Source organism: Loxodonta africana, chromosome 3, assembly GCF_030014295.1.
Source record: "Loxodonta africana isolate mLoxAfr1 chromosome 3, mLoxAfr1.hap2, whole genome shotgun sequence".
Lineage (NCBI taxonomy): Eukaryota > Metazoa > Chordata > Mammalia > Proboscidea > Elephantidae > Loxodonta > Loxodonta africana.
The window spans coordinates 195083680-195097352 of record NC_087344.1 but is presented as its reverse complement, the minus strand read 5'-3'; the positions used below and the strand labels follow the sequence as shown (position 1 = coordinate 195097352).

General features: G+C 52.1%; 1 protein-coding gene and 1 long non-coding RNA gene across 3 annotated transcripts in view; one reads left to right on the top strand and one right to left on the bottom strand.

Moving 5' to 3' along the window:
- Positions 1-13673, bottom strand: part of LOC135230821 (uncharacterized) — a 44495-nt gene that overhangs the window by 7753 nt on the left and 23069 nt on the right. Inside the window, exons 2-3 of one of the 2 annotated variants that reach the window (XR_010321576.1) lie at positions 9131-9233; positions 7525-8413 (exon numbers count right to left, since the gene is read on the bottom strand). This is a non-coding gene — a long non-coding RNA (uncharacterized LOC135230821). Of the gene's footprint in view, positions 1-7524; positions 8414-9130; positions 9234-13673 lie in introns of those variants that run through there. The other variant, XR_010321575.1, reaches the window with a different exon arrangement.
- Positions 2158-13673, top strand: part of KCNJ10 (potassium inwardly rectifying channel subfamily J member 10) — a 34478-nt gene continuing 22962 nt past the window's right edge. Inside the window, exon 1 of the mRNA XM_003415179.4 lies at positions 2158-2325. The gene's annotated coding sequence lies outside the window, so the exon portion shown is untranslated. The remainder of the gene's footprint in view (positions 2326-13673) is intronic.

Here is a 13673-nt window from a genome sequence, read left to right as displayed (position 1 = left end):
TAACATTTCCTCACTCTCTAACAGTAACCCCTTGTAATCTGTCTCCCACTTTGATTACTCTTTGGAAGCTGCTCTCAAATGTCACTAGTGACTTTCTCATTGCCAAATCCAATGCCTCCTCCCTGTCTCTCCCTCTCTCTGCACCTTCTGACACTGCTAGAATCTCCTCCTTAACAGTCTCTCTTACTTGACTCTTAGGATTCCCACTCTCTGTCTTTCTCCTGCCTAAGTGCAGGCATCCCTCACTCTCTCTGCCCTGCTCTCTTCTCTCCTGTGTACACAGTCTTCTTCGGGAGCTCCCCTTCTCTCCTGGCTTCCACTTATCTACCCTGGCAGCAGTTACCTCCTTGTCTCTCTAGTCCTCACCTCTCTCCATACCTCACAGCCCGTATTCCCAGCTCTGGACTCATCATCCCCTGTATCTCCCTCAGTCTCCTCACCAGGCTGGCTCCTTCTCTGGGCTTCCCTGTCCCATTAATGACCTCTCAGTTCTCCTCACCAAACTCGAGACCCTAGTGTGATCTCTGAAGTCTCCCTTTCTTGCTCATCATGTCGAATTGGCCCCAACCTTTTTTGTTTTCTTTTGATTTTTCTGCAATCTCTGTAACCCATTTGTGCTAATTTCCACTGTTAGCACCCTGGTTTGGGCTCTCACCTCCATGCCTAAATTATTGCAACTTCTTTCTATCTAGTCCACTTGCTCGCTAGTTTTCCTTGATTGAAACCATCTTGCTCACCTCCAGATAAATCTTCCTAAAATTCTGCTATGGGTTTGTCTCCCGCTGCCCAAGAACCTTCAGTTGCTCTCCATTGCTTACAAAAACTCAAGGCTCACTGTGAACAGGCACAGCTTTATATTTACCCCAGGTCTTCCCCAGCACACAAACGCTACACCTATGGCGTCTTACCTTTAGCCCACACCCCCCCAACCTCCTCAAAATCAGGGTTCTCTGAAATGCACATTTACCCATCTTCTGATTTTTAGAACTAATGAAGTTAAAATGTCAAGTTTCTTTGCATTCCCCCTCTGAATTTGTATCAACTCACTATGGTAATACAGCTTATTGGTTAGTAGTTATATGCCTATGATGAACAAAAATGGTGGACATAATTATTTTCTTCTGTAATAAATGCCAAGGATAGGAAGGAGATGGTGCATAAAAACCTCTCAAAACATGGATTCAAATAATGAAAGAAGTCCTTGGTGATGAAAAGGTTGAGACCCACCACCTTCTGCTCTGGTCCAATGGAACAGTTTGCTGCCCTTTCCCAAGCAGACTTGTAGTTTCATGTTCCCCGTGACTTGGCTTAGGCAGTTCCCTCCGCCTTAAATGCCCTCCCCACAGCCTCCCAGTACCTGAATCCTCTGCACCCCTTAGGGCCCTTACCAGAGGCCACCTCTTTCCTCCCATATCTGCCAGGATCCCCCTGAGTAGAGTGAGCTTTCCCTTTCTGCAGCCTCCAGCACCTCCGTATGCTGACCTCCTCTTATCGGTCTTATCCCGAGGAAGCCGCTGCAGGCAAGGATGCTGTTCTGTGCAGTTCGCACCTGAGATTTAGGAAACGGTGACCAGCACGGCAAATGCGCTGAAGGATACAGCTCTGTAGCTCCCCCCACCCCCCACCTGGCCAGCCCAGCCCCAGTCCGCCCCAACACCCTCCCCGGCAGGCACTGCCCCAGTAAGGGCCGCAGGGCCCGTCCTGAACTGATTGACACCCTGTTAACTCGGCCCCAGTCCCGTCCCGCCTGCCTCCCACTCTTCTTCTCCAGCTCCGACAGGACTGCCTGGCTTTTCTTCCTTCTTTCTTCCCTTGTTGTCTTGTCAACTCAGTTGCTATCGCGTCGCGTATCGTCTTTTCGTCTCTCTTTCTCCCTGAGTCTGTCTGGGTCTCTGTCTTTGGGTATTTCTCTCGGTCTTGTGTCTCCAAGGGTCTAGGTCTCCCCTTCCTTGCTCCCTGCGCCCCGCCCCCTGCCCAGCCCTCCAATCCCGGCGGCTCGGGCCTGGCGCTCCACTCTGCCATTGGCTGGTCCCGAGACCCCCGCCCCCGCCCACCCGGCCCCCCTCCCGGCCCCTCCATTCACTCAAAGTTTGGCTCCGGCGCTGCGGAGGGAGGGGGCGGCCCGGCCCAGTCCAGCTCTGCCCCCGACCCGCCCGACCCCGGCCCCGGCCCCCGGACCAGCCCTTATCTGATCCCAGCTCCAGGTTTAAGAGTTCTGGCCCTGCCCGTCGCACAGCTCCGTTCCTTACTCCTGCCCGTCCCCTCCGTCCGTCGGCCCTGCTGCCCCGCTGCCCATCTGAGGGGCCACTCTATCCCAGACCTAAGGTAAGACGCTGGCACTGATGGAGTGCTGCCACCCCGTGGGGGTCCTGTCCACCTCGAGACATCGGGACCCCCAGCGCCTTGGTCCGTACCCTGACTTGCTTCGGCGGTATTGTCCCGGTTCCCCGACCTCCCGCCTTGGGCAGCCCCATCTGACCCTCCTGGGAAGGGCTCCCCACGAAGGGCACTTTACCCAAGCTGGTCACATCAGCCTTCTAGGCTAAGGAAGGGGCTTCCCTGATGCCTCCTCCCAGTGGGCAGACTTGTTTATTGCCTCACAGCTCCCCCAGCTAAGAGTGACCACGGCACGTACCTAGGCTTTCCCCACAAGGGACCTCAGGCGGCACCCCCTCCTCCCAGGATCACCAGGTTACTCCCACTCCCGTGCACAGCTCCTTCCCCTCCCCACACAGTGACACACACTGTCACTCACAGATCACTCGTTTACCCGCGGAGAAAAACATGTACTCACCATACCGCTTTGACTAGGAAGGCGCAGTACCTGGCCTGTCCCGGACCCCTGCCCACTCAGTCCCTTTCCTCTGTTCTGACTTGGCGCCGACTTCAAGACCCTCCCTCCCGGTTAACCCCTCCTCCAGCTGTTTCACACCCAGATTCCCTAGGAGGGAAGGATCCTGGTAAGAAGGGCAAATTGAGTTCTATAACATTCACCCTCTAGACAGATATTTCCCCCTTTCCATTCCACCCCTCCCTTCACCAGGAACTAACCAAGGGCACCTGTGTGAGAAAACAGATGAAGGTTGGAACTCCCTCATTAGGGGGGAGGGAGCTGAACGCCAGGTTGGGTAGAAGGACAAAACTGGGAGAACGTGGGAGAGGGGCTTTTGGTATCTTGAGATTTCATCCCAGTAAATGAAATGTCCCAGGCAGGGTGATGCAGATAGGAACACAGGAGTGGTGAAGCCGGGACAAATTTGTACCTGAATTTAAGGCCAGGCCTGAAAGCCTGACTGTATTGTTATCAATACAAATTCTAACTAAAGATTTTTGGCTAGCCTGCCCTTGCTATGGTGTTTGGATTTTTTCCCCCTACTGGGACTGCTTTTGGCAGTCCTGAGAGGCAGGGGTACGATGATGGGAGATGTAGTACCCTTCTGTGAGGGGTGCCCCTGGGTGGGGTGCTGAGGAGGGCTGCATTGGGTATCAAGATCAAGGCCCAGGAGATGGCCAGTAACTGCTACTGAGTTCCCTTCAGCCTCCTGTTGAAACCTTCTCCCTAATCTCCAAGGGGTTCCAAACACATTCCTGACATAATGATGGGCGCCATCCCATGCCGAGGGGTTGGGCTTGTTAATTCCTCAACGTGTAGGTGGGGACCAAGTCTAGAAGGAACCAGGTGTCCTGGCTCAGAGCTGGCTCTTGAAAAAGCAGAGAGAGGGAAGGCATCATGCCAGGGAGAGGGGCTAAGGCTGGTTTGCAGCGGCAGTAGGCATGGCCCAGGCAGTGCCAATTCCCTCCCCCCCCCAGTCGTTTGGTGGTGGTAGTGAGGGAAAGAGGGAGGGGGTGTTGGGGGTGATCTAGGCTGGTCCAGCCTCCCAAAGCCCTTGCCAACCTGGGTCCTGAAAGGAGCTGCTGTTTTCTGAGCCATCTCCCCACTTCCCCACCCCGGAGCCTGAGCAGCCAACTTGTCTCAGTGGATATCAAATGGCAATGACTCCACTGAATTTGAGTGTGTCGGGGGGATGGGGTGGGGGAGAAGGGATGGCAGGGGTATGGTCCCATTCCTTCTGTGGCTCTAGGGCAGAATCCCACTGCTGCCCCCTACCCTGAGGAAAAAAGTCTGTCCACACCCAGTCTATGGGGACTTATGTTTGGGGGAGGGGGTCAGTTGTCTGCCCAATGGCATCTCCCATTTCCTCTTTGAACCCAACTGAGCTGCACCTCGTGGCCCCCACCGGCACCACCATGCATGAGCTCATTTACAGCTCTGGCTTTTTTAGGGTATTGGCTTGGGCCAGAAGGAAAGGGACTGGCAGAAGACCCAGGGGCCTTCCTTCCCTTGTCCTGCCTACGCACCAGAGACTGGGACACTTGGACCTGGATGGTCTCAGATGGAGTCCTCTGGGGTCATCCTGGGATTGGTAGGATGTGGGAATTAGGGCTCTGGAGGGCGAGTCATGCAGAAAGACCCACTTCCTCAAAGGAGACTCCCAGGCCTCCTAGCCAATGTTTGATTTCTGCACCCCAGATGCACACATTAGTGGGAGATGAAGACACATTGGTCACTGGAGCCCCTAAACTTTTCTGTCAAAGGTTATTTAGGACGGAAGAGAAAACCTCCACTCCTACTCCCCCGCCCCTTCCCGGCCTAGATTCTTCCCTTGCCTAACTGGTCAGTGCGATTGTCCAGGCTGGGGCCAAGCTGTCCAGGGTAGCAGTGAGGCCCTGGAAGGGGGCAGAGAGAAGGTATAGTCCGAGGCACACCATTGAGATGAGACTGCAGAAAGGCTAGAGAGAGATGGGAGATTTGGAATCCAAAAGTTTTAGTGCCCTGTGAAGGGTGGTTGGCCGCGGCAGCTCCCAAGAATGAGAGCCTTTCAAGTTGACCACGTCACCCTGTTTCTCCCACGGTCTGAGTCCAGTGTTTTCCCTCCTTCACCCGAGTTGCTGCCATTCCTCATGGGAAGGATGCATCCTGAGTGGCCCCTCTTTATCCCCTCCCCCCATCAGAACCTTGAAAGGGCAGAGAGAAAGGGATTGTGGGAAAAACCCTCCCGTGGGTGTCTGCCAGCCTGGAGCCTGGATTTGAGGTGGTGGGAGAAGGGAGGGGCTGGCTCTGGAATGTGGAAGAGAAGGAATAACTGAACTTTGTGGCTTGGAGAAAGAGGCTGGAGAAGGAGGATTTGAGATAAATTAATTAGGACTTCAGGCTTCTAAAAAAGTGTAGCATAGAAAGGGTACATGTGGCCGTTTTGCAACTCTTCCAATGGCAGAGATGGTTGAGGCTGCAGCTGGAATGACTTAGGTTAGGTATCAGGAAGCACTTCCCAACAAAGGAATGGAGATTGGGAAATGGAGACCACTCTCTGGACAAAAAAAAAAAAAAAAGCCCATCATTACAGGGACAGAGAAGAGCTGTGAAGCTGAGTCTCAGAGTTTATCGTGACGACTGTCAAGAGGCCTTTCGCGGAAGGACAGTGTAACTCCACACTGCTGTCCCAGTGTTCCTTTCTGCTCTGGGCTTCAGGGGACTTGCCCGAGAGGTAATAAGCATAGTGGTTAAGGACATGGCCTTATAGCCAAGTTGCCTGGGTTTCAATCCTGGTTTTACCACTTCATAGCTACCCAAGTCTCCTCATCTTTACAATGGGGCTAATAATAGTTGTGAGGATTAAAAGAGTCAGTATTTGTAAAGGGTTTGGAATGGCGCTTAGCATGTAGAAAACCAAAAACCAAACCTGTTGCTGTCGAGTTGGTTCTGACTCATAGCGACCCTGTAGGACAAAGGAGCACTGCCCCACAGGGTTTCCAAGGCTGTAATCTTTACAGAAGCAGACTGCCATATCTTTCTCCTGTGGAGCCACTACTGGGTTTGAACTGCCAACTTTTCAGTTAGCAGCTTGAGCTCTTAACCACTGTGCCATCAGGACTCCTTAGCATGCATGTAGAAAAAAAAAGTGCAGTTTAATTGCTTGCAATTAGCATTTTCCCGTCCCTCTGACTGTTCTACTCTGTCATCTTCCCTGGCTCCTGGGCCTTGTACCAGCCCTGCATGTGGTGGTTTCTGGGATTCAGTCCTAAGTCTCTATTCTCCTCCTCTTTACTTTTGTGCAGAGTACCCTTCTAGAGTTTGAGAAGGAGGGAGAACTGTAAAGAAGCTTAACATTGGCTCCTGTCTTCATTTTGATAGGCCAGTCTTCATACTCATAGCCCCTTCTGTCCATAAGTTTTTACCAGGCAGATGTCCTGTGTCAAGTTCAATTTAATAAATGTGAACTGAGCTGTCAAAATTCCCCCAAACAGGCTTTCTTCATTCTCAGCATCTTTCTCTTTCAGTCGAACATATCAGCTTCTCTCTTCCCTCACATCTCACTTCTGTCTCCCACAGCCCTGCTTCTCTCTCTTCCCCTCCTTATCCTGCCGGTTCCTCTCTGCCCCAGTTTCCCCTACAGCTTCCCTCAGGCCTCCCCTTCCTCTGTCACCTGATCAGTTCGTCCATCCCACTGGCCTGGGTGCCCACGGCAGCCTCTTTAACGGCCTCCCTGACTCCAGCCTCTCTGGCTTCTTCATTCCCTCCCTTTATTTCAGCACGGAGTAATTACTGAAATTGTCATCATGAAGCTTCAGTTTGAACTTGCCCCTTCCTTGCCCAGACACCTACGTTGACATCAGATGAAAACTGCTCAACCATAGTCTTTAAGATACATTATGCCTTTTGCCTCCACCCCCTCTAGCACCCCCATCTTCTGGGATGGCCCTATTCAGACTCTGTTCCAGGGAGCATATTCGTCCATAACCTCTGAGCCACACTCCTCTTCCTACTCTGGACCTCACATAGGCCATTCTCTGTCCCATCCCTCCTGCAAATCTCCACCCTCCTACTTCTCTGTTTGCTCTGTCATCTTGTAACCTCTTCTCCTCAACATCTTGCTTGTCCCTTGTGTCTATTGCACTGTCCAGGATTCATTGGTGACATTGGAAGGGATATCCTTTCTTCCCCATTAGACTGAGGGCTCCTCTAGGGTAGGGTCTATGCCACGGTCCAATTGGGAATTCCCTGAAGCCAAGGCATCTCTTCTTTCCCTGGACCGCTTGGTATCCAACAAAGGGCTTGACTTCTAAGACACAGGGTGGGCTACTTTCCAGCTTGACTCTAGGGAAAACCTTTCAGATGGCTAATTCTTAGGTGGGTGGGTGGGTGAGGGGGGGAACTCCTGATTTTAGAGGCTTATGTGAGGTTTCTAGGGTAGAGTGTATCTACACCCTATTACTCAGCTCTCTGGGGAACCAGGAGAAACCCTGCTCCTATCAATTGCCCCACCCTGTGGAGATGGTTTCTCCTTGAGCTTAGAAGCAGCAGACCTAGAACTCCCAAGTTCCAGTCCTCTAAGCACTGCTGGCCCAAACACAAAAAACCACGTGACTGTCCCGGCCCTTGGTGCCTCACCCCACAGAGCCTCTCTTCTTGCCAGGGAGGCCTGACTCCTGTCTGATAATGGGCTCGTCAGGAGGGATCTGGAGTGGAAAGAGGAAAAGGTTAGGGTCCAGTCTGGGGCAGCTGCATTGCCTTGAGCATACCTCTGAGCAGTGGCTGCAGCTGGGAGAGCTGTGGGGACACCACCCAAGTGGCATGGTGAGGGCAAGATATAGACCTGGCCTCTCATATTGCATTCTCTCTGGGACTGTCCCCCTCGACTCCACCCCTGATCTCAGTCCCAACTTCTAGACTCAGACACCCACCTTCTCTTCATATCTGAACCTCCCTGGCTGACTCTATAGTAAAAAAAAAAAAAAGACATGGGCAACTGGCAAGAGGAAAGGGAGAGGGTATCTGAGTCTAGAACAGGAGTTCTCAAACTTTTTGATCTTAGGACCTCATTTCACTCTTAAAAATTATTGATGACTCCAAAGAGCTTCTGTTTATGTAGGTTCTATCTCTTGATGGAAACCCTGGTGGCATAGTGGTTAAGTGCTATGGCTGCTAACCAAAGGGTTGACAGTTCGAACCCTCCAGGCTCTCCTTGGAAACTCTATGAGGCAGTTCTACTCTGTCCTTTAGGGTCGCTATGAGTCAGAATCGACTCAGTGGCACTAGGTTTGGTTTTTTGGTTTTATCTCTTGATATTTACTAAGTTAGAAATGAAAATTGAGGCGATTTACAAGTTTTGTTAATTCTTTAAAAAAGAACAATAATAAACCCACTGCATGTTAAAATAAATTTTTTAAAAATGAAAACTGTTTTTCTAAACACATATACACACGAAAAATTCAGTAAGAAGAGTGGTGTTATCTGACATTTTTGCAAATCTCATTAATGTCTGATTACTAGGAGACAGTTGGTTTTCATATCTGCTTCTGCTTTCAATGTGTTGCAATATGTCCTCTAGCCTCTGGAAAAGTCCACGGAACACTCACAAGAGAATGAGAGGAAAGAGAAAAATAATGCGTTAGCATTATTATAAAAATAGGTTTGACCTTGTACAGCCTCTGAAAGAGCAAGAACGCCCAGATCCCTGGATCATACTTTGAGAACTGTGGGTTTAGAGGAACCTCAGAAGTTGTTTAGTTTCAGAACCCCAGGTCAATCTGACGACTCCGGCTAATTGTCCACCACTGCCTACAGCCTTTCGAATACTTTCACTAAGAAGGCAGTGTGGGGTGGCGCTCTGGAGGGAGTGCCTGAGCTTGACTCTCAGTTCTACCACTATTAGCTGTGTGACCAAAAAAAAAAAAAAAAAATTAACGTTTCTGTGCCTCAGTTTTCTCATCTGTAGAATGGGGCTTTAAGAAGTTCCTACTTTTTAGAGTTGAGAATTAAATGGCACAATACCAGTAAAAGACTGGTCATTAATAGGAGCTCTTACCAAATCCCAGAGCCTTGACCCTGAACTCACTGTTCATTGACCCAGAAGGCAAGGAGCTACAGGGTGATCATCCCATGTCACAGAGGGGGATTTCTCAGCCCAGAGAGGGAAAGAGATTTGTGCAAAGTCCCAGGGAAAGTTAATGGGGTTTTTCGGCTCTGAACCCAAAGCAGGAGTTCAAACTCCTAGCCCTACACTTTCTCCACCTGACCCTTTGCGAAAAAAAAACAAGATGCTGCGAGGTGGAAGGAAGTTGGCCTTACCTTCCCCCAGCAATCCCAGGTGAGCCATCCAGGGCCTGTAGTAGCAGAACAGCAGGAAGTCTTGAGGGCAGATAGCATGGAGGACTTCCTGAGTCCACAGCAACTGAAAAGAGGACAAAGCAGATCACGAGAATATATTCCTGAACACAGAGTTTTCTGTCTTGCCTTGTGAAAAGCAGTTCTATAAGGTGATCCCCTTACCCAAGGTGGCTGATAGCCTGCTCTCTCTCCAGGGGGCTTACTGGCCCAGGGCCCAGGAAGTCTGATTGAGCGATATGATATTAACTTTCCTGTGGTGGCTCCTCCCTGCTCACTGCCTGCAACCTCTTCCCAGGTCATCGCTCTGCTCTGGCTTACTCGCCACTCCAGGCCCAGGACCCCTCTCTTCTACCCCTCTCCTTTGTGCTGTGGTGCCACAGAGCAGAAAGGGGATCAGTGGTGCTGAAAGTGTTAATGGTGGTAGGGATGGTGCTGGGGCTCCCTGAGCGGGAGATGAGACGGATAAGAGAGGCGGACACGCACACACTAGGGAAGAGCTACTCCTGGATCTTGGCTTTTCAGGCGGAGCTCCTTAGAAGCTTGCACATGGGCAGGGGGCCCTTGTCCCTAATCACTCCTCCTTCCTTCCCGTGTCACTTGCTTCCTCAGCCTCTGAAAGCACAGCAGGTGGCGGATATGAGCGTGTGACCTCAAAGAAGTAGAAGCCCAAATACCCCAAACCCTGAGCACATACCCTTTTTGCATCCTGGGGGTTCAGATCCCACCCCAGCCCTGATAACTCTGAGATATAGCCTCCACCGCAGTCCGGGCTTAGGTTTGAGATCTTGCTGTTTATTGTTCTGTTTTTGCTCTCCCACCCACACAATTCCCTTGAGTAGATGGTAAAACTGAGGCAAAATGTGGGTGGGCTCAGGCTGCCCACGAACTTCTTTCCAGAGTTCAACCTGGGGCCGAGGGGCCTGGTCTCCCACAGTCCCTCCCCCTCCACCCTCCTATCCCTGTGGCTTTTTCCAGAAAGTCCTTTCTGGTGAGTGGCAGGTTTGGAGGCCCTGGTCTAGTCCCCCTCCCCTGCCTCCTGGGCCGTGCCCCCAGGAAAGCCTGTGGGCTGAGATGTCCTCGGGCCCAGGCCTGCCCCACACCCTCCGCCAGCAGCCCCCCAACTCCCGCCCCTGGGCTGTGGGACAGGGAGAGGGCTGAGGGGCTGGCTCGGCATACTAATGTCCAGCCCATTGTCAAAGCCCCTTTGTGCCAGCCAGCTCCATTGAGGCGGCTCTGGGGCGGGCACAATGGGGGCTCTGTCCCCGAGTTCCCCCAAACAGTCACCTGCTTTCAGAGCCTCCCCCCACACCCCCCACCCGCCCCAGTGTCCGGAGGGCCCAGAGTGTGGGGGAGTAGGCCCAGGGCCAGGGGGGATGGGCAGGAGGCTACCCCCCCTCACGGCCTGGACAAGCTGTGGAGATGGGTGGTCAGTGGAGCAGGCTGTGGAGGGGCACCCGGAGGGGAGAGGCTCTGGCTTCTAGGGCGCAGAGGCAGTCTGTGGATGGCGCTGGAATGCGGATTGGTGAGGCCAGGGAAGGGGAATGGGCACGCACAGCCTGCCCACTTCTGTGCTTCACACACCCGGCGCTGGCCCAGGGCTGCCCATGTCCCCTCCCCTCCCCCACAGGGCACACTCGGGCTCATATATGCAGAGACACACAGGCACATACTCATCTATGCAGCCCCACACACGACTCCCATCCACCCGCCCAGCAGATGACCCAGACACAGTACCGCGACCCAGGCGGCCACGTGTCCGTGCCACCCCCCCCACACATATGCACCTGCACACCCACCTCTGCCGGCCTCAGGCACCACCCCCATGCCCTTGCTGCCCCCTGCTGCTCTGACACAGGTTATAACAAGTTTGCACTTGTTGTGACCTCGAGAATGTGGCCCTGGGGCAGGGAACGTCCTGCTGCCCTAGACTGAACCTGCTTATACGTTAACCATGGAGGCAGCCTCCACTTACCTCTGAGCGTGGCTCCCCACCCACACCCAACCACGGAGAATAGGATGGGCCACGACCTCGGCCCAGGGCTGAGCCAAGCACACGGGGCAGGAGCTATGTGTGAGTGACCAAAGCCCAGCCCGCCCAGCACAGGTGCAGCATGACCATCCTTCCACTTGCCCAGGACACTCGGGTACAGCATAGCTCCTCACAGGCCTGTGCAGTAGAGGGGGAAGTTGTCATTTCCTCATTTTATAGAAAGGCTCTGGAAGGTGATATAAAGTGTCCAGGTAGTTAGTGGCAAGGCTGGGACTAGAACAGAGGTCTCTTGCCTCTAGGTTTTTTTGCACCATGTCTCTTCATTTCACTCAGGTGACCCACCCCCATGTGGAATTTTAACAGAGCTGTCTCTTACCCAGCTTCTTGAGAAGGAATGGAGGCTCTGCTGGGGTGGGGAGAAGAACAAGTGGTACAGGAACCTTAAATATGCGTCTGGGTCGAGAAAGAACCTCAGAAGGTCACCTGGATCCTTCCACTACCTCTAGGCACCTACCACCTTTTCTTCCTACTCTCCCACTGGCTCCACTCCTGCTACTGACTTTGGACCAAAGCAGAGAGAACCCTTCTAGCCTTCTTGGCTAGGGTTTAGAGTTTGAGATCTTTATTGATTACAAGGAGTCCCTGGGGGGTGCAAATGCAAATGGTTAATGCGATAGACTGCTAACCAAAATGTTGGAGGTTCGAGTTCACCCAGAGGTCCTCAGAAGACGGGCCTAGTGATCTACTTCCATAAAATCAGCTGTTAAAAACCCTGTGGAGCACAGTTCTACTCTGACATACATGGGGTCGTCATGAGTCAGAGTCAACTCGTCAGCAACTGGTTTTTGGTTTATCAACTCTAAGTCCTTCCTAATCTCTGGCTCTGATCTACCCTGCTGATACCCTTACGTCTGTACAAGGATCAGGGGGGGTGTCTATGCCTCGCCTGCTGTTCTGGTCTGGAGCATCTTCTGGCAGTCTGGAGTAGACACCCTCAAAAGGGAAGCCATGGAGGACACACCAGGATCCCAGAGGTGTGAGGGCTGACTGCACAATAGTGCTGGGATCTGGGGTGGTAGGTGGGGTCACAGCTGCAGAAACTCCATAGAGAGGGAGCTAGGTTGACATTACTTCTGCTCATCTTCAAATATCATTGAACACACATCTCCATGATGTTTTCCTGAGGTCAGAATTGTACAGGAGAACCCCGGACCCTTCTACTCTGCCTCTGTCTCCCACTCCTTACCTAGAATGCTCCCCCTCTGGCTGCTGGGTTCAGCTTCATCCTCTCTGGCTTCTTTAATGCATGAACACGCCTGCCCCAGCCCTTATACTCTGAGGTGGTTCTTCTGCCTCCAAATGGCCTCTCCAAATACTAGGGAAAGAGCCTTCCCAAAGTATAGCTTCAACTCTTCTTGCTGTACTCAGGGCAGTTCATTATGGCAGGTGAGAGGGCAGTGAGACCCTTATCTCTGAATATAATTCTGTATCTGGTCAGTGGTTTCGTGCCCCAGCCCCATCCTTATCAAGTGAGGAATGTGGATAAGGAATACGTGGAAACTGAGGAAGGAGGGCAGAGAGAATCCCTCCCAGGAGTGACTGTAGAGCCCCTAGCCTTCTCCGTGTAAGGCTCGGAGGTTGCTCTTCGTGTGTGGAACCAGGAGCCCTGAGAAGGAAAGGGAAATGAGGGGATACCTGTCAGGGAAGTTATCTCAATTTCCGGAATACACATTATAGGTTCAGAGTACCATCTCTACCAAGGGTAAAAATAAGAATAAATTGTTTAGGCAGCAGCAGGTAAATTTAAGCTTAACAGGAAGAACTTTCTGGGTATAAGGTATTGCCTAGGTAAAGGGAGGAGAGTCCCTGGGTGGCACAAAGGGTATGTGTGCTGGGCTACTCACCGAAAGGTTGAAGGTTCAAGTCCACCCAGAAGTGCCTTAGAAAAAAGGCCTGGTGGTCTATGTCTGAAAACATAAGCCACCGAAAACCCTATGAAGCAGATTTCTGCTCTGATACATATGGGGTTGCCATGAGTTGGAATCGAACCAAAACCAAGCCAAACCCAGTGCTGTTGAGTCAATTCCAACTCATAGCGATCCTAGAGGACAGAGTAGAGCTGCCCCATGAGTTTCCAAGGAGTGCCTGGCGGATTTGAACAGCCAGCCTTTTGGTTAGCAGCCATAGCACTTAACCACTACGCCACCAGGATTTCCAGTTGGAGTTGACTCAAGGACAATTGGTAAAGGTCAACGGGAGGAACAGAGAGAGGTGGAGAATTCACTATCTCTGATAAGGAGAGGGCCGCCAGTAGTCTCCCACTGAGCAAATGCTAGTTGGCCTGGGAGATAGCTTGAATGACCCTTGGAACCTGGGGGGCTGTGGGATGTTCTACTGTCTCAAAGGAACTCCCGGGACCATTTTCACAGCCCCCAGCAGAGAGCATCACTGAATGTGTCCCCTCCTCCTGGGCCCTGCTATTTGCTGTTTATTGTGGCTCCTCTTGGCATATTT